Consider the following 25,129-nt stretch of genomic DNA (forward strand, 5'->3'; position numbering starts at 1 on the left):
AGAGGGTGAAAAAGCAAATTAGATATTTGCCTACAGGATGTCCTTTTCTCCCTTGGTCATTTTTTTGTATTCTGGGACCATCTCCAGGCAGTACATCAAGACTGAAACCTGTCCACTGCTTCATAATAAAAATCTGAAAGCTGTTTTGCATATTCTTTTGGGGAAAGAAAATAGGAACGAGCTCCTTGGTTGCTGTAAATGGAAATAATTCCATTGGCTTTAACAGTGCTCTCCTGTATTTTGAACCATTTCTGATGCAGAGGAAAAGGGAGGGGAGAGCCTGGAACACCATTTGGGTACCTCTTCTCTTTGCTATCTGTCCGCAGTCGCTTCAGATTGATCCACATTAGGAAAAACACATTGCTTTAATTACATTCATTAGGATTGTGGTATTTTAACCTATATTATACCATCATAAATTCTTGTCCCTTACCCAAACACAGTTTATTTTATCCCTTGTTGAAGGGAAAGCATACTGCTGCAACTACCGCTACACCATAGCAGTTTCACTTAAAATTATATTTAATAATAAAACTAAACCTGTAACCATTCCAGCTAACCATTCTAGTTAGCTCTAGGCAAGCCCCTTGTTTACCTTTGCATTACCTTTGAGGGGTAAGTAGGATAGTGTTTTGTCTGAGAGGGACGTTGTGCTGTGGCATGAGCTCAGGTCCTCGACAGCTGTTCACAAACACCTCCATGGGACCTCACCTGACCCACAGAGCAGGGCAGGGGTGCAATGTGGGGACACAGCTTTCCACAGCAGCAGTGTAGGCCTTCAGGAAACTTGCCCTGGCTTACTCACTCCAGCACACCTACCTAGCTGGAGTATTTGTTCTGCTGTTTGACCTTCTGTGACAGAATCCTTGTGGAAGCATGTCTCTCTCTCAGGCAAATATGTCTGCACACACATGCACACCAGCCCTCCATGGTCTTCTCCAGGTTCAGCAATGCTAAGGTACAGATTGTAGTGTGTAGCTACAACTTGTTGTTTTGGTTTTCGATTTGGTTGAGTTTTTGTTGTTTTGTTTTAATAAAGTAAGCTGATGGCAATGTTAGGGTTTTAGTTTTAGAATTATAGAATCATTAGAATCAATAAGGTTGGAAAAGACCTACAAGGTTATCAAGTCCAACTTTTGACTGATCACCACGTTGTCAACTAAACCACAGCACTAAGCTCCACATCCAGTCATTTCTTCAACTTTTCCAGGGATGGTGACTCCATCACTTCCCTGGGCAGCCCATTCCAGTATTAACCACCCTTTCAGTAAAGAAATACTTCCCGATGTACAACCTGAACTTCTCCTGGCACCGCTTAAGGACACTTCCTCCTTTCCTGTTGCTAGTGTCTTTATTTTAGAAATAAAAAGGGGAAATTGCTTTTCTACAATTATGTCACTACAATATCTTCTGAGAAAAAAAGAAACCTCAGGATAAAACTACTCTCAAAAAGAAGGAAAAGCATCAAGAAATGATTGTTGCTCTGTTCCTAGGTTTGGGTAGACCAGGGACTGAAAAGAGATTAATCCCAACCTTCGAGCTCTGATTACTACCGAGGAGTAGAGCATACATGGTTGCAATTGGATGGATGTTAATAAGGGTCCTAGTATAGCACTAAACAAAGAAGCTTTGCAGTGCATCTGGAACAGCAAAGCTGTTCTCTTTGAATTGAGAGGATGCAGTAAAGGCCTGGTGGCACCTTGGTCCCAGTGAATTCAGTGGGATCTTTGTGAGGGTAAAGGCTAACGTGAAATTCAACATGCGGGGTTTTAAATGAAGTATGTTTGTATATTGTGTCTGTGTGTTTCTTGACTTGTACAAATACATATACATAAAAATATGTTTATGGTTGTGAGCTCTCAAACAATACTGAAAAATAAGTAATTTAATGGCTTTGTTTTGGTTGATAAATGTGATGATTGCTTTGTTGTTTTACAGCAATTCATAGTCTTAGTAAAAGAAGATAACACCAGAGTTAACAATCATCCTAGCAGAAAGATTCAGGCAATCTGTGCCTTTGCAAGCCATTGGGAAACTTCCACATTGGGGAGCTCATCCTTATGGAAGGCAAGCTGGTTATCTTCTCCTGGCACTGGGCAAAGGAAAGAGATAAAAAGTAATTATATTCTTTTCAGTGACCACACTCCAGTTACAAATGCTCACATGGCTCTGGCTTGCAGATAAATCTTTCTAGCTGGACTACTCATTACTCTTACAATAGTAAACATAAACACTGATGAGTGCAAATATAGACTGTTAGGGAAATTGTGTGATATCTGAAAATCTTCCAGCTGCTCTTACTCGCAATTAAGTCCAAGTTCATCTGGAGGAACTGGAATTTGTAGAAGCAAGAGTTCAAAAGACTTAAAAGCCCCCACAAACCTGTGTTTTCCGTATGTGGAAAGTGACAGCTTGAGCAATTACAGGGTCTCGCCTAATCTTGAAGTTGATTCTGTGAATACTGAAATTAGATGCCATTTTAGTTGATATCTTTTTAACCTGATAGTATCCCTGTGTTGTAAAAATCCTTTGCATGTTGGTTTAAATATTTTTGCCTCGGGGTAATTTCAGTATCTTGCCCCTTTGAGTTATAATAGGCAAGCAAGTGAATAAATGTACAAATATGCCATGATAAGCATGTAAAGACATTGCCTCTACTCTTACCACAGAGGGATTGATCTAAATTTGTTTCCATATAGACATGGAAAACTTTGCAATTAGCATTACACTAGAACTCATATAAAAATGTTGATTTTCCACTTAAACTTTCTTTCAAAAGCATTTAATTTTTGATAATGTATACAAGGGTTATATTCAATTCAAAGTTTTTCTTACAAAAAAAAAAGAAGAAACACAGTAAGTTTATTCACTACTAACCCAAGAGTACTTTCGGTTCCACTTTTTTTATATTTATGAAATTCTGGTCTTAGCTTGAATATCTCAGTTATGTTTTCTCCAGTCTTTCATGGCTTACAGAGTTAGAGATGTATCTGAGATAGGTTAGTTAGCATTAGATGGTTAGCATCCTTAAAAAATAAAAAAATCCAAAAAACCACCCCAAAACAAGTACTTTTTATAGGGCTGACATGCTAGTGCTATTCTAAGGGTAAGTAAAGAAATAATTTTATAATGAGGAATTTTATGTAAATGATTCAAAATATTTTGAGTCACAGTTTTGCATCCTTCATTACAAAATTTTCATTTAACTAAAATGAATTATTTAGAATCCTGAAAATTAAAGAACAAAAGATCTTAGTACAGAAAATACAAAACAATGTAATCAGTTACATCCTCTTAATATTTCCCTTCTTTATCAAGAAAAAAAAAAAAAACAGCAGTCTACACAGAGCCAATTACACAGAAAAATCATAAGCAACTGCATTCTGTGAAATATTGCCAGTCACAAATTTACCATGACACAATGCAGAGGAAGCTATAGTTTGAAGCCTAAGCTGTCAAATCTGATTTTGGAAGTCTCAAAAGTTAAACTTAGTGACATTAGTGACATTAGGAAGATATTCAAGGGAGATGGCCAAGGGGCAGACAGGAACTACCTCATTCCTATTATCTTCCCTAACTTGTGTTTCTAATAAAAACATTAAAGGAAATGCTGAAATCAGTGAGAAAAAATCAGTACTGTTGGATTCAATGGAAAGTAGGAACCATGGCATCTGTGGTGTGTGAGGAAGGGAAGGGAAGGTTTGGGAAGGGAAGGTTTGGGAAGGTTTGGGAAGGTTTGAGAAGGGAAGGTTTGGGAAGGTTTGGGAAGGGAAGCTTTGGGAAGGGAAGGTTTGGGAAGGGAAGGGAAAGAATCATTTCAGTTGTAATGGAGATTCGTACTGATTTATTGAACCTGTTTCTCCCTCGCTGCTTAGTCTTTCAAATCACTGAAGTAGTAGCAAAACCACTGTTGGTTTCAAGGAGAATAAGACAGAGACTAAAAATAGATCTGGTACCTGAATGTCTTAACTTAAGTATCCAGTTGTTAAATACAGCTGGCCAAAGCATGGAATTAGGAAGTATATTTTAAATTTTTAAATATTAATTTTTATTGCATTTTGAATACCATAATACTGTCTTTTAAACATTTACTGGTACTTTATTTTTAATTTAATCATCAAAATTAACTGAGTTTCTTCTCCCTCTTGTGCATTTTTATTCATGCCTATGTAAAGCACTGGAACCTATGAACAGAGGCTCTAAACTGTACCAGGTCAACTACAGCCATATGGAAATTAAGACTGAAAAGCAGGCTCAGTCATTACATTTGTAATAGTTTGGTTTACTGCTAGAGCAAAGGGTTTGGAGTTCATCCTTAGTTTCTTCTCTTTTTTGGATAAGGTCCTAGGGAAAACTTTTGGAATACAAAAAAAAACATAATCCTAAAACTTCAGGGAAAGTGTTTGTTTTATACAAAGCTATTCCTGTTAAAAATAGGATAGTCCACTTCACACACACCTGCAGAAATAATGCATGTGCAAATTGTAAAACTTCTCTGTTGTCATAATATTAACAACATGTTTAATGAAAATTTATATTAAATAAATCAATAGGTACATAGCCAGTCAACTACACTTTGGCTTCTCAAAAATACCACATCCCAGAGGTCTGTGCTTGAAGATTTTGAGGCTAGAAAGCACCATTGCGATAGTTTGCTCTAAGCATACAACGTTGTAACATGGGCCATAGGACTTCTTGGTGTCTTTTGAGGCTCAGTAGAAATGCTTGGTTTAAGATTCCAGTCAGAGGATATCCACACCAGCTGTTTCACTGGTTAATTTTCTTAAAAACCTGCTAGTTGCCTGTAACTTGGAGTTGTAGATCTCTCTGCATTTGTGTGATAGATTGAAGAGTCCTCTGCTAGCTCTTTTCCCACACATTCATTCTTCCAGAGAGTTGAGTTTCTTCATTGATAGGTTAAATGGATCACTGTTTTTAAAAATAAGCCTTTTTCCAATTCTTTTGTCATTATCAGTGCTCTTCTCTGTAGTTCCTCCATCACCCTTCTTGAAGTGCAGATAATTGAACGGAATTGCTTTAGCAGACATCAGACCACCACTGCCAAGCAGAAAGATTGTATATCCTCTGTTCTCCTTCCTGATATGTCCATTTCTGAGTACCCAGTGTTGCAGCAGCTCTTTTGGCAATGGCACCACACAGGGTTAATTTTCTGCCAGCACTAGCATCATATATATGAGTTTCTTCAGAATCCTCCCCTCTATTCATTGTTCCCAAATATGGCAGCTTGCATCTAGAAATGATACAGCATACCTTGTGTGCTTCAGTAGCCATAGAGATTGTGTAAAGAAAAACTATTTTAGAATTCTTGAACCAAAAATTTTGCATTTGGCAAGGGAAGCAATCCATATGTCTTGCATTTTACAACAGTGAATCATGCTTTAAATCCTGAGTAATCCCACTGAATTAAGTGGAACCTTTTAAAGTGTAAAATATTATACAATGCAATGTCAGTATAAACAGGGAACTGTCACATACTGCATCTACACCACTCACAGTTTAAATCAGGAGTGCACTTCTGAAACTAATCTCCTCACTCCCCTTGCTGAGCTTTGGTTCTCAGAGCAGAGTGGTTTCTGAGCATGGAAACTGTTTTCCCTTTGGGTGAACTAACACAGCCAGTGAACCTCAGGAGTGTGTTCAAGGTGCTCTAGCTGACTGACCACTGTCAGGCAGCCTGCAGGGCCAGTGTGGGGCTGGACACCCTGAGCCCCAAGAGGCATCCAGATGCTGACTTTGGCACAATGCAGATGCTTGGTCCTTAAAATCCCTGTTTCATCCTGCCCATCTGTACCGAGCTACTGCTTATCTAGACGTAAACATGTCTATGTTTGCTTCTCTCCACACACACTCCTCGACAGGAACTGGGATCTCCTTGGGGCTTTTCCTGATAAAGTCCTCACTGGGGCCCAAGGACCAGTATTAACAAGAATTCTTCAGGAAGATCTTCAGGAAGGCCTTCTCCAGGGGTAGGCTCCTGGTTCACACCTCACTTTAGCCATTTTGAGAAGAGTGCAAGCAGGACTGCTCCTACTGCTGGTCTCAGAGGGTAAGATTATCCTCACAGGACCAGGGGAGACATCTGACAGCACCATCATAATGCTCAGGATTCATACACCTCCAGAATACCTGAGCAACTAAGGGTCATGATACATGGTTAACCTCTCTCACATCCATGCGCAACCTCGGTGTAAGTCTGGCTTCTCTGCAGGAGAACGGATCCTGTTCACTCTCTAGGTGCTTCACTCTCGGCAGCCAGCTCCTAGGTAGAACTATTTTCTCTTCTAAAAATCTTTCATGGGAGGAAAAAAGATCTGAAATGACAAACTGTCCAAGACAGCACAGCTGGGACCATGCAACGCTGCATGGATGAGGGAAGACAAGGAAAGAGAAGATCACCCCTCTCTTCTTTCTATTCCAGACTGGCAGGAGGCCAAACTGTCTCTAAGAGTAAATGAGAGCAACATAAAAAATCTCAGTTCCATCTGAGGATCCTAAGGGACTCATACTGCTAACTCAGCCCTTTGTGTCAGCCTACTAAATAGATCAGAGGAGTACAGATTACATACATCAAAGTTTCTGATTTATTTTACCTTTAGTAATTACATGTTCCAAATACAAAACAATATCTTCCATATAGTAGATAGGAGTGTTGCCCTGACTTAGGTAGATTTTTGAAACTGCACTTTGGAAGAATCATCAAATATGTTATCATCTTATACAAAGATGAAAAAATATATTTGCTGTGATGCTTACCTAATACTCAGTATCCCTGAGCAGCAGATGGGCATTGATTGTATAATGGCATATGGGGAAGGAACTATGAATAGTGCATCCCTGTTTGCAATCTCTGCAACAGCGTAATAGCATCAAAATTCTTATCAGAGATTATTAGATTAGATTGAATTCCTTTTAAAGCCTGAGGAATCTAGATCTTTATATCTCAAAAGGGTGGATGAAAAATTATCACTACAAAGTGCAGGTATTACAGGTCACATGAAGCAAACTACGAAGAGAAATAGGATAGAAAAAGGATCAGACCATGCTTGCTTTGCAAAAACAAAAAAAACCTGATGGTTCCTCATTCCAAAAACTTTGAAACAAGGTCTTCCACTTTGCTTTTTTATTTCTGATAATGTCATTTTACTCAGGGGGTCTACTTGCAAAAGTGTTTGTGAGTTAAGCAAAAGCTTTCAGTCCAGTTCGAAGATATCAATGAAGTAATATGTGAAGAAAAAAAATACCAGTATGGTCTTGATTCCTGAAAATATCTTAGTCAATCTGAATTTCCTTTTAAAATTGAAACTCTTGGTATTAATAAGTGGCTAAATGAGAAACCGGTTTTTCATGCTGCAAAGCAGTTGCTCGCATGAGTGAATCCATGAGAACATTTACCTGACGAATATCAAATACTGTAAAGATGCTTGCAAAATAGAAGTCAAAGCTTGCTGCCACAGATGTGCTAAATAGTAATAATAATAATAATGTGCTAAAAGTCTTTACTTTCCCACCAGAAATAGTCTGGCAGGACATTTCATAATAGGAAAGCTAGGGATTTATCTTTAACATATTTGTAAGCGTGGCAGAACCAGTTCCTACCATGTCACATTTCCATTCATAGGATATCTACACATTGCAACAGAAGAATGGCATACTGCACCTCTATCCCAACACTCTTGGGGCATCTCTTCAAGTTAAAACACCAGTTTTCACTATTGTATCAAAAGTTTGTATATGAAACATCTTAAAAACTTAATTGGCAGGTCCGCATTCTTTACAGTTCATAACAGGAGAAAATAATTAGTTTGCATTTCAGGCACTTCTTTTTGGTCTTTTTTTTTGTCAGAAGAATTATTTAATTTTTGAGTTATTCATTTATTCAAGAGAAGTTACTTTTAGTTAGAGAATAGAAAAACATGGTGTGGGGGGAAAACATAGGAACAGTTACCAACACAGTACAAGATGATGAAGCACTAGAAAAATAACAATGGCTTTCATCTTGTAAAATGCAAAATATTTTGTCTTGTGATCCCATTATCTCCCCAGTAGGCCAACCCTGCTGGCCCTTGACTTTGATTGTTTCAGGTTAGGGTTTCCATTTTAATGAGGGTAAGAAACCACAGCTCTGTCTCCCTTCCTTTTGAGCTGCAGGGCCGAAGCACTGCCACTGATCACCGTTGCGTCATCACTAGTTATGAAACTGAAAAAACAAGGCTCTTTAAAAAAATGGTGGTTTCTTTCACATGTGGCCACTTTGGGGTCTTTTGTTATCCAAAGGCCAAAATTATTGCAATGGCCAGAGTAGTGATTCACTCTTCTACATTTTACTCTACTATCACTTTATAGTTGTGTTTGGTTTTTTTCATTTTAATCGGAAAAAACCAAATCTTTTTGATGGGTCTCTGCAGCTCCTCTTAGCCAAGCATAGCTTGAAAAAAGTGCCTGCCTTGATAGACTTAAAATTAAGTTCTCGGCAAGCATTACATCAATATTTGACCTCTTCTCCCTGGGGGATAGCTGAGCCTGCCTGGCTTCCTGGTGTAGCAAACACCACACCGGCTGCTGCCACTGCTCAGACACAGCTGTATGCAGAGGGTTCCTGGCCACAGGAACCAGTTCAGAAAGTGAGACAGATGCAGCCCTTCAGACTCACCATCTCCTGCTTGAACTGCTTCCCGCAGGACTGACTTACACTCTGCTGATAATAGACAGTGGGGGCAGTGCCCAGTTAGAAAAAAGTTGCTTCCTTGTATCCCTATGAGGTTGCAATTTCATTTCCTTGCCATCACAGTACCTTCAGTTCCCCACCACCCCAGCCTTCCTTGCCTGTCTCCCTGCCCGCTCAGCAGACCAGGAGGTCTGGTTGGGCCCTGGCCAGCCTGGGACCAGCTGTCCGGGTGCCTGGCTGGGACACGGTGGCATTCTGAGCCGGAGGTTTGGACACTGTGGTGGGTACATGGCCAGAGCACCCAGGCAGTGTAGGATGAGCATGTGCTGCTCCTCAGCAGTGAAAAACTTAATACGTGGCTCAGAAGGCTGTGCCAGGACCTGTAGTGCTACCTCTCACCAGAGCTTGCTTCCTTACCACGCAGCCCTCCTGTGCTGCTGCCACAGTGTTGGCTGTGCTGAGCCAGCCTTGTCAGGCTGAGTAGCAGGGACTGGGCCTCATGGAGGGGTGAGAGCTCAGTCGCCCTCCACAGAGTGCGGGAGTGAGAATGGTCTCAACTTCCTTGCTGGGCGACTGCACCTTGGAAACTCTGCAACTCTTGACTTATGACCATTTTCTGATGAGTTTACCTCATTTGTAAGCCCATAGCACTTTAAAAGAAAGCAAATAAATAAAAAGCACAAGAGCCAAAAATTTTGGGCCATCTCACTATGAATCTGGAGAGGGTTTTTTGTTTGTTTACATCGTCAAGTAATAAAATGTAATGTAGATTTTGTTTTGGAAAAAAGTAAGGCAAATGGGAGCTTGCTTAGAAGGAGAGACGTGTTTATATGTATGTCTGTCTGAGTGCTGATGGCCTTGTGCTACAGTCCCGAGGTTCTGAATATGAAAATGAATCACATCAGCCCACAGTAACATTTCCCAGTGAATCAAGAGTTCTGGTTTCAACACATATGTGAATATATGTAGCAACGATCTTTGTTGTCCTGCCTTGGATGACGTCCTATTTTTCCATAAGAACACTGGGTGACAGTACATTTGAAGGCTTTAGGCTAAATGTGTAACAAGCGTGAAATTCCTTTTAATGTGAAAATAAGACCAAAAGAGAACAAAGAGTGGAGAGGTCATGTGGGGGAAAAAAAAAAAAAACAAACAACAAACCACAATAATAAATATGACTTTTGGGGCGGCGTGAGTCTGGCTGTCACCGAGACGAGCCCACCGAGGCAGACATCCCGGCAACATCCAGATAATCTTATTATTTGCATGACATTAGCCATGAGGCCGGGGGGAGGGTTGAGGGTGGGGGGAGGGGAAGGAGAAGAAGACCGCCAAAACCAGCCGGGCGGCCCCTGCCCCGGCCGGGCCCCTCTCGGGCGTGTCGGGGGTGCGGTCCCCCCCGGGGCGGGGGCGGGGGGGGAGCAGCGGCCCGGCCGCGCGGTGTGCGGGGGGCTGGGCGCGGCGCGGTTTGGCGTGCGCGGCTACTCGCGGCGGTGCGGTATCGGCGGGGCCCTGCGGAGCTCGGTAATGATGTCAACTTGTTATTTACTTTCCAGCGCCGAGTGACCGGGCAGCGCGAAAGGAGAATCAATCAGCCGCCGGGTGACCCGCCAGGCGGAAAAAAACCGGGAGCCGGGCGGGGGAGGGGAAGCACATGGAGCCGCGTTGCATCATCCGCCCGGGGGCGGTGGGGGGAGACACGGACGGGACGCGGGGACACGCGTGGGAGGCGGGCGCGCTGGAGGCTGAAGAGCCGCAGCGTTGGTGCCCCGCGGGTGCTGCGCTCCGGCGATAAAGCAGTAAAGCTCGTTTGTGCTGATTCACAGCCCGCCCGCCCCCCGGGGCGCTGACCGGGACAGGGCACCGGGGAGCATCGCTGTGCGGTGCGGGGAGCGCTCCCGCGGCGCTGCCCGTTCCTCCCCGCCGGGCACCGCGCCCGTGACGAGCCGCCGCGTCCCAGGGCCGGAGCGCGCCCCGCGGTGACCTGCGGGCAGCGCCGCCCCACCGGCCTCAACCGCCCCCGCGGCCCGAGCGGGTCCCGCGGGGGCCGAACGTGCGCGGGGGCGAGAGGGCACCGCGTGTGCCCCGCGCCGGGCCGGCACCGGCGGGGGAGGGGAGGGCAGGGCTGCCCTCCGTGTGTGCGTGGTGTGTCACAGTTCTTTCAGTTGCGGGGGGTGTCGAAGCACAACACAACCGCAGGCAGAGCGGGGGCGAGGGCTCAGCGGCCACCCCGGGGCACCCCCGGGGGCGTTGGCAGAGGCGCCTCCTCGAGCCCCCGTCCCGGCGTGCGGGACCGACCCGGGTGGGGGAGGGCGCGGCTGGTTCGCCCCCCACCCACCCCGGCCCTCCGAGCCCTCCCGGTGCGCCCCCTCCCCCGCCGTCACCTCCCTCGCTCCCGCCCGGTGGCGGCGGCCCCGGGCGCGGCTGTGGCTCCCCCTCGGCGCTGCTCCTGCCGCCGCCGCGCGCCCGCACCGGCCCCGGCAACCCCCCCCCCCCCTCACCGCCATTCCGCCCCAAAACTTTCCGTTTCCCCCTTCCCACTCTCCGGGACTTCCTTGTGCCGCCTGTGCGCGGAGGGGAGGGGGGGGGAGGAGGCGTGTGCGGCGGCGGCGGTGGCGAGGGGGGATTCGCAGCCTCCTGGCAGGCTGGCCGGGACCCCGGGGGAAGAGGAGTTGCACCATGCGCGGCAAGTGAGGAAAAGTCTCCGCCAGCAGCAGCGCCGCCGCCCCCCGCAGAAGTTGGGGCTCTCCCCGCCCGCGGGAGCGGGAGCTGTGCCTTTAACGCCCGCTGCGCTGCGAGGTGAGTTCCCGAGGCGGATTATTCATCCCGGGGACCCTGTTGTGTTTTTTTTTCTCCCCCCTCCCTTTTTTCTCCCCCCATCCTCTTTCCTCACGCCAATGCTTCCCCGGCGCAGCCCCCCGAGCCCAGCCCAGCCCGGGCCCCGTTGCCCCCGGCGCCCCCTCTGCAGCCTGGCCCGCCCGGGGGGGAGGGGGTCGCTCAGCCACTGCTTGTTATGACGAAGTTTTTTTGAACCCGGAGGTTTTGGGGTCTGTTCGAGGATTTTAGGGGTGTTTTCTTTGGGCCGAGGCGATGTGTGTGCGTGGGACTGCCGTGCCCGTGGCGGCTGTTTTGCATCTGCCCCCGGGCAGAGCGACCCCAGGGCGTGGGGAGGGAGGGGGTGGGGCAGTTTCTCCCTACTTCTGAGGTAGTATTGTGGTTTTTTTAATTAAAAAAAATAAATGCTCGGGGGAGGGGGGTTGGGGGGAATGCGAGGTATTCACGCTCCAGTGTGGAGTTTGCAGAGCCTGGGTGGGGGAGGGGATCCCATTCATCGCCAGGGCTTGAATCAGCAGCGGGCGGAGGGGCCGGTCGCTCCCCTACATCGAAGTTTACTTCCAAGTAGGTAAACAAGTTCCCCCTTCTCGCCCCCCAGCCCCCATTCCCACCCCCTGGAGACGCGGGCGCTGCCGGCCCCGCTCCCAGCCCGCGGCCGCCGGCGGGGCAGGGGGTGCGGGGGAGCCCCTCGGGGGCTGCGGGGCTGCGACCTGTTGCACGTCCCGGGCCAGCGTGCCCAGCCCCGGAGCGGCGGGGCCCGTGGGCACCCTGCCCCCGGCTTCTGTCACCGGGCTGAGCCGGGTCCCCTTTTTTCGTGCGGGCTCAATCTCGGCGGTGGGGCTGATAGATGGGTTCGGTGCGCGGCTGAATATTGGTGTGGTGTGATGTAAAGCGAGTGACCCTTGACCTATTTAATGATATGTTGTTGGGCTCTCGGGCAGGCATCCTGCACAGCGCAACAAGGGGGGAAAACACCAAGCCACACCCTAAAAGTTCGGCTTGTATATTAATTTCTCAAAGTCGGCGTTTACACGGAATAAAGGCTTCCCTTTATGTGTTGCCTTAACATGCTTCTCGCTGTTCTCCACGAGGATTCGTACGGCGTTTCTCTTTTCCTGACAAACGAGCCTTGGAGTGTGGATGTGGATGTGTGCGGTGGGGGAGGGGAGGCGGGATGTTCGGCGGGGCTCATCACTGCCTCTCCCCCAAAAAAAGAGAATACTGCAGAAACCTAAAATATTCCTTTGAAAAGAGTGATGTTTTCAAATAAAATAGAGTGTAAAATTAAAATGTCAAGACTGATGTTTTAGGCTAATAGTATGCAAATAAATATATTGTGCCAGGGGGGATCTAGTTGTAGGCAATAAATACAAGGGCTTTAGTCGTGATAAATATAACGTCATATCTTTCTTCCTTATTCGATTTATTAGCAATCCTTTAACTGAGACTGTTCCTGTGTCATATATAAGGTTTAACGTCATATACTTTGCTTACCATATGACTGCACATGCTGGGCTTAGGCCTCTCCCTGTCCTGCAGTCAGTGTTCTGTCATGTACAGAGACACCGGCCAGGTTTTGAACTAAGTATATTTATTCCATGATAGCAGATGTTGTTGGCAAGAGAGCAGGATTTGTCCTAGTGTGTGTTTTGGCGTTGGTTTTTTTTCTTAAACAATTACAGATAATAATTGCAACATCTCAAAGACAGCAATAGTAAAACAGGGAAGCTTTTCCACAGAAGATTTGTAGAGGGGGTGGGAGGAAAAGGGAAAGCAAGAGGGGGAGGATGCTATCACATTAAAAATGCGTTAAACCTCTCTTGGGCTACATGTAATAATGGCAAAAACAGTGGAGATTTGAGCAGAGCTACTGTAGTCGTTTCAGTTTTTAACACCTTCAGTGAGCTATGCAACAATCTAGGATAGGGCAACCCTCAATGTACAGACAGACTGAGGAACAAGTGGAGAGCAGTGCTGCGGGAAGGGACCTGGGGGTCCTGGTTGACAGCAAGCTGGATATGAATCAGCAGTGCCTTGGCAGCCAAGAGGGCCATACATGACCTGGGGTGCATCAAGCAAAACATCACCAGCTGGTCGAGGGAGGTGATTGTCCTGTTCTGCTCTGCACTGATGCGGTCTCATCTTGAATATTGTGCAGTTTTGGGTGCCACAGTATAAGAAGGATCTAAGGTTACTAGAGAGCATCTAAAAGGTGAAGGGTCTAGAGGGGAGGCTGTATGAGGAGCAGCTGAGGTCACTTGACGTGTTCAGATTAGAGGAGACTGAGGGGAGACCTCATTGCAGCCTACAGCTTCCTCTTGAGGGGAAGCGGAGGAGCAGGCACTGATCTCTTCTTTATGGTGACCAGTGACAGGACCTGGGGGAACGGCATGAGGCTGTGGCAGGGTGGATTTAGGTTGAATGTTAGGAAAAGGTTCTTCACCCAGAAGTTGACTGGGCACTGGAATAGGCTCCCCAGGGAAGTGGTCACAGCACCAAGGCTGACAATGCTCAAGAAGCATTTGGACAACGCTCTCAGGCACATGGTGTGATTTTTGGGGCTGACCTGTGCAGGGCCGGGAGTTGGACTCAGTGATCCTTGTGGGACCCTTCCAACTCAGGATATTCTATGATTCTGAGGTTGTTTTTTTTCTCTCAAAAGATGAAAAAGTGTGTTTCAGAAGCATAAAGGATTAAAAATTATGCATATGGGCAAACACTGGCTACTGCACAACTGTCCAGGTCTCCTAGGACGTAAAAAAACTCTTTGCAGATAAGTTGTCATCTGAATACATCCTCTGCCCTTCCCCCACCCGATTAAGTAGCTCCAGTGTCCTCTTCTATGCCACTGCTGAGAGTTATGCTATGGTTCTTCTTTTCAGCCGATTTCAAGTATTCTCCACAAAAAGAGTATTTAAGGAGCAAAAATAGATTAAATCCTTGATAAGGAAGGGGAACTTGTCTGCACCTGGAATTGCCAGGCTTCTGCTCTACCAGTTTGCCCAGTTTTCATGGAATCATAGAATGTGCTGAGTTGGAAGAGACCCACAAGGATCATGGCGTCCAACTCCTGGCCCTGCATGGGACCGCCGCAAGAGTCACACCATGTGCCTGAGAGCATTGTCCAAATGCTTCTTGAGCTTTATCAACCTTGGTGCTGTGACCACTTCCTGGGGAGCCTGTTCCAGTGCTCACCACCCTCTGGGTGAAAAACCTTTGCTTGATATCCATCCTAAACCTCCCTGGACTCAACTTCATGTTGGTTTGGTACTGTCATTGATTTACAGATGGGCTTTTCCCATTTTTGTGATGACAGGGGCCAGAAGTAGACCTTTTGTCCACTTGATAAGTCTAATGTGCCATGTCTCCTGGGAGAGCTTCCTGAACAGAGGCTTCTCCTCTGTCAGCAGCAGCTGTTAAAGGCCTGTGATCCCTGAGCTTGGAAGGAGTAGAGGAGAATGTCCCTCAGTGCTGATTGGATCTTGTTTCTCGGTGTCCGAGATAAGTCGGCGGTGCGATACACTTAGGATTGAGCGACACGTTCAATGAATTTGGTTCATTGTGGGGATGAGGCTGGAAAACCCATCCCGGGGTTTAGCCTGGCCTTTGCCACAGACAGTGCAAATGTGCTTTTGTGCTGTTAGCTCTTGCTGTTTGCTGCTGTAAAGAGTTCAGTGTTAGAATTTATGCTGTATAAAACCGATGTTGTTTATGTTTTAGTAGTGCCAAGGGGCCCCCATTCAAATCAGGGCCATTTTGGGAATATTGTAGACGACAGTTCTCACCCTGAACAGGTTGTAATGCGAGTAAGTGAGGGAGACAAAAAGCCAGGAGGGTAAATGATGGAAAAAACTGACTCAGGGGAACAGCAGCCGATTGTAGTGCCTTATCTGCACAGCCATGGCCACGGTGTGATCTCAGCTGGTAGGAGAGAGGAGAGTTGTTAACACTTGGCAGCACTGTCGCTGGTAAATCTGTCTGCTCTGTGTGAAGAGGAGCGGGCATCATAACATGCGATCCATATCCTGGATTCTCTTTACTATTGCTTTTTTAATTCCTGGTATTCTAGGTTATGTACGCCAGCCTGCCTATAAAATGATGCAGGTTTTGTAACTCTTGGGACAGCTTCTTTTTTTCATAATCTTCATTATGAGGCAAGATGGAAGTAATTTTGTGAACTCTTTTTTCATCTGCTAAATTAAAACTCCACTCCCTCTTCCCCTCCCTCATCTTGCCTATTTTTAGTTAGGAGGAAATAGCTGACCTCTTTACAGCAAGAACCCATACCCCCTGGGTGCCATTTATAGGTTTCTACCAAATGGCCTACTTGGACAAGTTGGTTGAAATTAAACAAAAACATTGGGACTACAGCTCTACGTAGGAATAGCAGCCTTCCTGTCAGGACAAAATCTTGGCATTTTGATGATACTGAAACAAACATCCAAAGGCGAAAAAAGGCGTTTAGGTTATTTTGCTTTTCTTTGGTAGACAAGAGAATATTTTAAAGGCTTTCTTTTTTTTTTGGTTTGGTTTGGTTTGGTTTGGTTTTTTGGGTTTTTGTTTTGTTTTGTTTTGTTTTTGTTTTGTTGTTCTTGCTTTCTGGTCATTATTATAATGGAATTTCATTTAAGGATGACTAACAGTATTTGGTTTTACAATGACAAGAAGCCTCCCAAAGCTAGGGTTGTGTAAAAGCTAGGAGCAATCAAAGAAGGGTGTTCAGTAAGAAAAGGTCATAGTTTCTTACCAGTTTTGTTCTTGTGTAGAGATTTTGTCCAAGATGGAGATTTATAAATTGTAATTACTAATGTTTAGTGATTCCATAGAAGTATAAAATTGCTTTTTTTAGCTTAATTGAAAGCCAATTTAACTCCGGGTAAATTTAACTCTGGGTATATGACCGTTTTTGAAGGTGGAGCTGCACAGGCCTTTTGTGCTACTTTTCTTGCACTGCTTTTCCTGTGCATATGTGTATTTACTTTAAGAGATACTAAAAATACTGGACTGTAGCAACAGGTATTGTATTTCTTCATTTGTTGTTTGACAAGAGAAGAATATATTGCCTTTGATATCTTCTATTTGGATCCCAGCTTTAGTCCCTTTCTTTACTTTGGGTTATGAGCATGATTGCATCAGGAAAAGAGGCTTGGGCTTAGGAACATTTGATGATATGCCTTCCATCTTTATAATCCTGTTGACTTAATGCAAAAAAAGGGGCATCACGATGTTTAACCCCATTTCTTGACTTTCTTTGTTTGTAGTATGGACAATTAATATGTGTCTGCTTGACCTGTTTAAACTGGAGTCTATGTAAGGAGTGATAATTTATGTGAATTTACAACAGAAATTTGTGCGAAGAACCCTGTGGTATTCATGCAGTTCAAAATCATGACAATAGTACTGTAGTATGAAGAAACAGTTATTTTAATATTTTAGCGAAGTGTATTGTGTAACTACAGTTTGGCTTGGGTGTTGAATGTTACTCATTTGCTGTGAGAAGTTAACACAGCACACTGAACACATGGACAAAACAGTGCCTTGATGCTTCGATGATATGACTTGGCCTATTTCTGAGCAGACAAGTAGACTTATAATGTCTAATAACTATATATATATACTCATCAAAATACTTTTGTCTAATTAAGTGGTAAATTTTATTGACCCTTTGCTTTTGAAAGGTGGAACAAGGCATTTAAAGAGCATTGTTCTCCATTAGTATGTAGCGGTCGCTCTGTACATCACTCCACTGCCATTCGAAATGAGATTGCATTTACTGACCTAAATTTCATTTAAGCTGCTAATTCTTAGTTACAGTTTAACCTCTTACTACTATGTAGTGGCTTTAGGATGCATTTTGTTATATAAAATCATAATTTTATTAGATGAAAAGATGTGGTAACATCAAATATGATTTTTTTTTCTGTCAAAACAGAACTTTCCCATACCTGCAGTAAGTTATTGATAGAGCAAAAAAAGCAACATTTTTTCCCTTAGGCATTAAAAATAGTTGTAAAATATTCCTTTGTCATTATTTTCAAGAAAACAAAGAGGATTTTACTTTGGTGGATAGATTCCCTTTGTCATTCTGCAGAATAATATATTTGTTGTGCTCCTTTTTGATGGCAGTAAACTGCACTGGATGTACAACTTTGCGTTCTGCTATAGTTTGCTGTGTAGTACTATCAGCTCTTCATTAACCCTCTGCCATTGAATGGAGACTCTGCAGAATATTCTCTTGTTCAAGAGTGAAGCCAACTATATATGATTTATATTTCTGAACAGAATAATCATGTTATAGAGGGACTGCTGAAAGGGAGCTGTTTCAGTGTTATAAGTAACATGTATACAGCTGTTGTTATGTTTCATGCTTAGAAGTGTCCAGCGATGAGTGTGTCAATTTGAACACCACCCTGTAGCCTACAGCAAAATAATCGGAAAGATGTTCTTCCAAAAGAATTGACCTTCACAGGGCACAGTTAATGAATACATGAAATTTTTATAAAGTGAAAATATGGATTTTTTTTTTTTTTTTGCAAATCCATGCATGTTGGTAACAGAATTAGGAATTGTTATAACTACGTGATAGTTTCAGTGTCGTTTAGCAACTACAAGTAGCTTGTTCACTGTACCAGTGGGTTTAGTCTGGTTGCTACTGGCAGAGGATATGTGTGTGTCCAGAGACCTATTAGTATCAAGACTTGTGTTAGCACATAGTCTCAGCTGGGATTGTAGAATAAGAAGCAGTTTTGCAAGTATTAATTGTTTAAAATGAACTACACTAATTGCCATATGTGATTGTGTGCATGTGCATGTAGGTATACGTACACAGATAGCCTTAAAGGTAGTCCAAAAATTAGTTTTGGAGAAAAAAGGAGTCTCCCTGAGGTTGGAGAGTGGTGCTGGAGTGTGGTGGCTAGGCTCTCACACCCCAAACTAGGATTGTGCTCAGGTTTCAGGCTCCAGTCAGCAGCACCTGGGGTGGTGCAAACCCAGTGAAATGACTGCAGGACTGGGCAAGGCTGGATGTCAGGTTTTGGGAGAAGACGGAGGTGCATTATGTACTTGTTGAAATGTGGCAAGGTCAGAAGTGCATACTGTGCTTGTACATCTGACTGAGCATGGTGAGCCCAGGAGGTGACAACTGGGCTATTGTATATGGCTGAGAAATGCATTCAAACTTCAAAATTATGATATCTTTTTTTTTTTTGGTTACTCCTAGAAGTAAAATTTAAACCCTGATCTTGATAGAGAGACTGAGGGAAAATTACCCTCCACTGGAATGTTGTCCACAGATAGGGTCGAGTTTTGCTGATGGGTTAGGACAGGGAATCCAAGCACAAACAGTGCCCATTCACATTGCGGGGATTAGTTTTCAAGGATATCTGTCTGTTGCTTTTTACAGTCACAAAACAAACTTAAACCTTTTCATTCCTGTTTACATGCTCACAGGTGGACCTCTAGGAATTTGGTTACAAAATTGACTGAAACACACCAAATATTTTCTAAATTTCTCAGAAGGTATTGGTAATGCTGCTAATTATATGGATTCAACTCTCTCTCATTATATGGATTCAGCTCATCATTGCAGCTGAACTTTGCTGTTTGTTTTTTTTTTTTCTTTTTGGCTTTAGTTTTGTCCTTTTTTAATGTAAGAGCTTCTGTAGTTTTATGTAGTTAATAAAGTTTACGTTTTCAATTTTTGACTTTTAAACTAAAATACTATGATCTGAGGAAGGTACAGATAAAAGGTAGGCCTGAGGATTATTCTAATGAGGAAAACATCTTCCTTCCTATATCAGTTCTCAAAAATGAAAGTAAGGAAGAGAAGCAAATACGTTTTTAGTAACTTTACATGGTGTTCACAAGACAGATTTTATGTCATTCTGTGAAAACTATTCTGTGAAACTTTATTTTCATTTTGACTATTACTGGGTTTGTTTGGGTTGGTGGTGTTGTAACTCAATAACAATGCTTGTTTGTATTTGGAGGAATCTGGTTTTATATTAAAAAACCCAAACACTCTCAACTCTAATACTTCTGCTTGTATCAATAGGTATCTTACATAACTTCTTAATTTAAACGAACCAGTTAGTGTAAAATTAGTGCATGACAGTGTATCATAAAAATTTATCCAGTTTTATTCTCCCAGGATTTTATGTGCTTGGGAAAAAACATAAGGGAAGCTGTAAAGGTGGCCCTAAACACAATATCAGAGTGGAAGTAAAGAACTTATTTGTTACATACAGCTCAAATTTTCTAAAGCATTAATGTAATGATTCACCTCACTGCTGATGAATGAAACCAGCTTTTCTGGGAGGCCACCATCATGTCTTTACTACATAGTCTGGTAGTGCTGGGTAGAGGTTAGGTAAAAAACAGAATGTAGCTTAAGCCCTGATGGGTAGTTTACAAGGAGGAAGAAGAAGAGCAGAGTGGGAGTAAGCTACCTGAAAAGCTGGGCTCCCCTATTTTTAACCTGCGGACTGTCAAGTAGCCAAAGAAATTTTTAAATTAATTTTCTGAACTGTATTTTTTTTTTCTTGGCGAAGATGATGTGTCTTCCAAACACTTATTCCTGTGCATTTTTCAGTGTTAGGAGGGTAGTATATATGGTATGTGGGTACTTTATAATACGTTATTTTGTGGTTACAGATACCGCTTTTTGTGTGTGTTTGGTTTTTCTAATGTTTAATGTATTTGTGTGTGAATTAAATTTTTTATTTTAAATTTTACTTAGACTAAACAAGAAATTCTTCGTGGTATCTGCCGTGTTACCAACAGCATATATTTTCAGTTTAAAAACCAACTGAAATATGGAAGGGTTATGTGTTCTCTAATGGCAACATGCAGTTCAATGCAGTTATACATTGTCAATTAGATCATATGCACTGAATGGTGGGTTTGTAGATAAGGCTTGTTGTGCATAGCAGGTGTTTATGTACATGGAGTCCAGAGTGAAAGAAAGAAATTTAATTTCCTCTTACTATAAGTAATACCATGGCCTATATCCTATACCTATTTAAAGAGTGCTCAGATAATTGCATTGAATGATTTTGTAGTTGTTTGCTCCTGTATTTATTTTGCCATGAGATTTTGAAGTACAACATTTTTCCCTTTTTTAAAAGTAAATTTGAATGTATGTCTATGAAAAGAAAAAAAAAATCTGTTCCTTAATATCTTTACAAGGCAGTTGATAGGGCACTCCTTTCCACAGCTGGGTAAATAATTTGCATTCCACTTATGGTGGAATGTTACCTGCTTACCATCCTACAGAACTGCTATGAACATTTTAGTAATGACTGCTTTTGAAGAATTTTAAAGACCAAAATACATTATTTATTTTGTTGCTAGTTTATTAAAACGTGAATGTAAAGTTCTGCTTACTAAAGTATAATCCTATTTTTCATCGGTTTATCAATTAGGGTAGCAGGGTATAAAAGGAAAACTATGAAAAAAAAGGTTTTATCTCCCTTTCAGTGTTCAGTTTAGAATTAGAAGTAATGATTACTTTAATATGTTAATCTTTTGTTAATCTGTAAGTTAGTTTCCTGGCTAACAGAGTTGGGTTTAGGGTATTAGACTGCCTCAGAACAAGACTTTATGGTTTTTCTCAACCTTTTTGTAATTACTTTTAAACTTTTTTTTATTACCTCTCTCATCCAGTAAAAAATCTATTGGGATTTCCAGTGAACTTTTAGAGGTTTAATTTTAATGGATATTTTCTGTGCGCCACAGTTGTTCTTTCTGACAGCTCCACGATACCTGTGTAGCTTCAGCAAGGACGGAGTTGATGATCCGTTTGCGTTCTGAACATTCAACAAATCCTGTTATAGCTATGGCCTGATGTTGCAAAAATATATTTGGCTTGTGCAGGAGACTTCTAGGATCAGGCCTTATATGATGGCAGCACAGATTCTTGACCGATTAAGCAAACATTTCTGAGCCATATTTAAAGCAGTGGATGATGTACTTTTAGGTTTAGTCTGTCAGTCAGTGTTCTTGTAATAAAACAGAGATCATGGTGTCCCTCTCATTTCCCCTACCCACATAAGTAGTATATTTTGTATGGCATAACTTGCAAAGTCTATCTTGAATACCGTTCTTATGTGAATCCTCACAGTGTTCTTGGAAGTTTCTGTAGCTGAGAAACATTTGGTTGAGATTTAGAGCCCGGTTTCTTTACAGCATGCAAGGAGCTGTGTCAGCTATGTTGAAATTTACTGGGCTTACTATTTCGCAGTATAAAGTGTAAAGCTTAGCAATTTTAAGGTTGCAAACACATATATTGAAAAGCAACCAGCTTAGTTGGATGGTTGGAGCCTATGCCCTTTTTCAGTCAAGTGTCCTTAGTTTTTCAGGGAAGGCCACATTAGAAGGTCTAACAAACACTAGCAGCAACCACCCATAAGGGACTGGCAGGCAGTGGTGAGATGATCTCAGTGTTGCCTGTCTAGATCATGGATAGTCTCAAAACTGTTCTGCCAACTGTGACGTACCACGTAAGAAGCCCAGCATCTCAGATGTGGCACCTGATGGTTGTCTTTTGTGTAGGGGTTACAAAGGCCATGCCCTCTGTTGAGAGTGTACACCAGTGCTCCCACACAGCAACAGGTGTCCCCAGCCCAGGTACACTGACTGTGCCTTGTGCTGGCTGCAGGCTGGAGCTGTGCTTCCTCTAGTCTGTTCTGCCATGGATCTCAGCAGTCTGGCTCTCGTTATTTTGCACAGACAGCAGCGCCAAACCTTCCTCAGCCAACTGGTTAATGCCAGCTAAGCAAAGCCTTCTGTGGGTAGGGGTCCTGCAGCTGCCTTGGTTGACACCAGGGAGGCTTTGCTGGAAAGCAGAAGCCTGACAGTGCATAGTGTAACACTTCATCCTTCACAGCAGATGCTGACTAAAGAAAAAAATACGAAGATTACCCTGCTCCTAAATGCAAAAAAACCCTAGAATGGGTATGTCTGTGTACTGGTGATGTGGTGTGTGTATTTTATTTTAATGTACTGTTTTTCTCTGGGGTGCTTGCTCTGTTTGTCTGCAGTAGATAAGGAAAACTACACAAAAGGATCATTGCATTTTGTTTTTCTAACCTTAAAAATAAATTTTCTAACTTTTTTTCATTTGATGACTCAAACCTCCTACAGATAGTTGTCTTAAATATATAACTGTTTATGCTATTAGCATTGTCTTAATTGTTATTTTTGTCTCTGGAAATACATATGGTTATTTTTCTGGTGTCTTAAGTGGAGCAAATATCTTGCCAGCCTGTTTAATGTGCTAACGTATGTGAGAAAGTATGCCCTGTGGCCTGAAACATCATTTATGTATTTGCCAGTTGCCTCAGTGTTTTAACTTCTGTTAGTATGCATTGCATTTGGTTAGGTTGAATTTATTATTGATTTCAACTGTTTGCAAATAGTCTGCTGACAGACCATTTGCTTGTGTCTCCTTTGAGCCATCATTTTACCCTCATTAGTCTATGGATGTGTTCTTTTGAATGTTAGCTAAACGCGTTCATAGAACCGGTAAAATTAATAGAAGGAAAAGTAGGAGATATTTGTAAACAACATTATGAAATTTCCTTTCAGTGTTTGACTCTATACTATACTACATTTATTTTTTTTCTGCAAGTTTTCCCTTTTTATTCTCTGGGGTTTTATGAGCTTCCCATCATATACAGCCATTTGCTCAGCTCTTTTAATTGCCACCCCCTTTTTTTTTGGGTACACTTTTGTTTGATTTGGTTTTGAAGACTAAAGCTACTAGGTAAATAACAACAATAATATTCACCAGTTCTCTAATTCTGTAGTTTCAAACCATGGTTTGCAAGCAGCTAGGTCTGTTTTTATAGAGATCTGGGGGTTAAAAATACCAGGAAACCTGTTGTAATTCAGTTCAAATTCACTGTACAAGATATCTTTATTGGCCCACAAATTTAAAGAATTAAAAGATCCCTGGTCTAACTGTATTGTAAACTTCTTAAGGATGTGATGATATCTATTTTTATGACTTACTGCTTTGTGGGTGTGAATATCATTATGCAAGTAATAATCTGTGTTTTCACAGAAGGTAATTTATACCAACATTAAATTTTGGCGTTTCGTAGATATTTATGAAAATATCCCTTCTCTTACGTAGGGCTGTGAAGGGTATTTTCTCTGACAGAACACAGATTTGGCTGATCTTTAATTGCACAAAGAATAATCTATAGAGGAGCATTTGGATTCCCTTAGTTTGTGTTTATCAGGTCTGTCACGTAGGAAGCCTGCTGAACTGATTTTTCTTTTCTTTTTTTGGGGGGGGTCTTGTGCAGTACTTGTTTTGCTTTTAGAGTCTAACAATTTATATGGCAACATCGCATTTCAGTAAATCCAAATTCTTCTGTCTTAAAATGTCAAGAATTTTGTTATTTGGTGTTACTACACTTCTGTTTTCTCCTCTGCTTGAGAGCAGCATTGCTTGCTAATGTTAGAAGGGGTTAGGTAGAGGAGGTGTATGGTGAGAGTGAGGGTGGGAAGTAAAACAGGCTCTGGCTGTTTACGCATTCCAAGCAACCATAGATCTGCTTGCTTTGAGGCCAGAAATATTTTCCTTTTCACTATCAGTCTTGCAGATCTGGGGTATTTGGGCACACTGCCAATAAAAATAAATGGCAATGTGTTAATCTCTTAGATTGAAATGTAATAAACCATATTTTAGCGTTTTGTGTGTATGCATAAGAATAATAGATTAACAGCACTTTGTAATTAGAATATGACGTTTTTAGAAATACTGAAAGTTATGAATAGTGCTATACTTTCTTCAAGAATTGCCTATAAAAGGCAATCTAAAAGAAAATTTGACTCCTTCTTGCTAGCTTATTCCAAAGGGAAAGTTGCATAATCAAAATATTTTTGCTAACTAGATTTTCTGTTTTCAGCATGATAACCTTTGGCTCAAGGAGCTTATGATGAGTCTCTCTTTCTAATTTCCATGTAATGTGTGTATATACATGCATTTTTTTTCATTGATTTTGTAGTGGGTTTAATCTGGTTTGTAGTCCTTCATTTATCATTCTGGTTTCCAGCACTTGTGTTTCAGAGTTCTGGTGAAATCAGATACACGAAACCATCCACCTCCATGTCTTTTTTTCTTTTTTTTTTGTCAGTATTGGAAATTATTTCCTGCAGCCTGCACTAAAATACAGACTGAGCAGGCAGGCAGATGAATAATGATTTCTTCTAGTTTCTGCCTAATGTAATGAACAGACCTTCTGTTTATTATTATTTGTTATCAGTATTTTTGTACATGCGATTTCCTTCCCTGAAGCTTGCTTTCTTGGATTTCTTAAAGCTATATGCTATATATGACATTATTAGTTTATTCCAAGTGGTGCAGTAATTCCACTTTGTCGCTCCAGCAACTTTGTCACTGGGACTTGACATGACTCAGCTTCTTGTTGTTTCTCCTTTCTGACCAAAATTTGTTGTGCTCCAGAAATATTACCATATAATTATGGCACACACAAAAAAAGACAGTCCCACTGAGATAACAGCTGTTACCCTCAGTCTTAAGACCATCCTAGCACATGCAGTGCAAAAGGTAATTCAGACTATACAGTTGGGTTTTTT

The 25,129-nt window shown here is 42.5% G+C and overlaps 1 protein-coding gene across 4 annotated transcripts in view; it reads left to right on the plus strand.

The window, feature by feature from the left end:
- TBL1X (transducin beta like 1 X-linked) overlaps nt 1-25,129 on the plus strand; it is a 259,538-nt gene that overhangs the window by 51,931 nt on the left and 182,478 nt on the right. For 3 of the 4 annotated variants that reach the window (XM_064646578.1, XM_064646577.1, XM_064646580.1), the window contains exon 1: nt 10,947-11,485. The exons of the other annotated variant lie outside the window; for it this stretch is intronic. The gene's annotated coding sequence lies outside the window, so the exon portion shown is untranslated. Of the gene's footprint in view, nt 1-10,946; nt 11,486-25,129 lie in introns of those variants that run through there. 4 annotated transcript variants of the gene reach the window in all.

This window comes from Pseudopipra pipra, chromosome 2, assembly GCF_036250125.1.
Source record: "Pseudopipra pipra isolate bDixPip1 chromosome 2, bDixPip1.hap1, whole genome shotgun sequence".
Classification (NCBI taxonomy): Eukaryota; Metazoa; Chordata; class Aves; order Passeriformes; family Pipridae; genus Pseudopipra; species Pseudopipra pipra.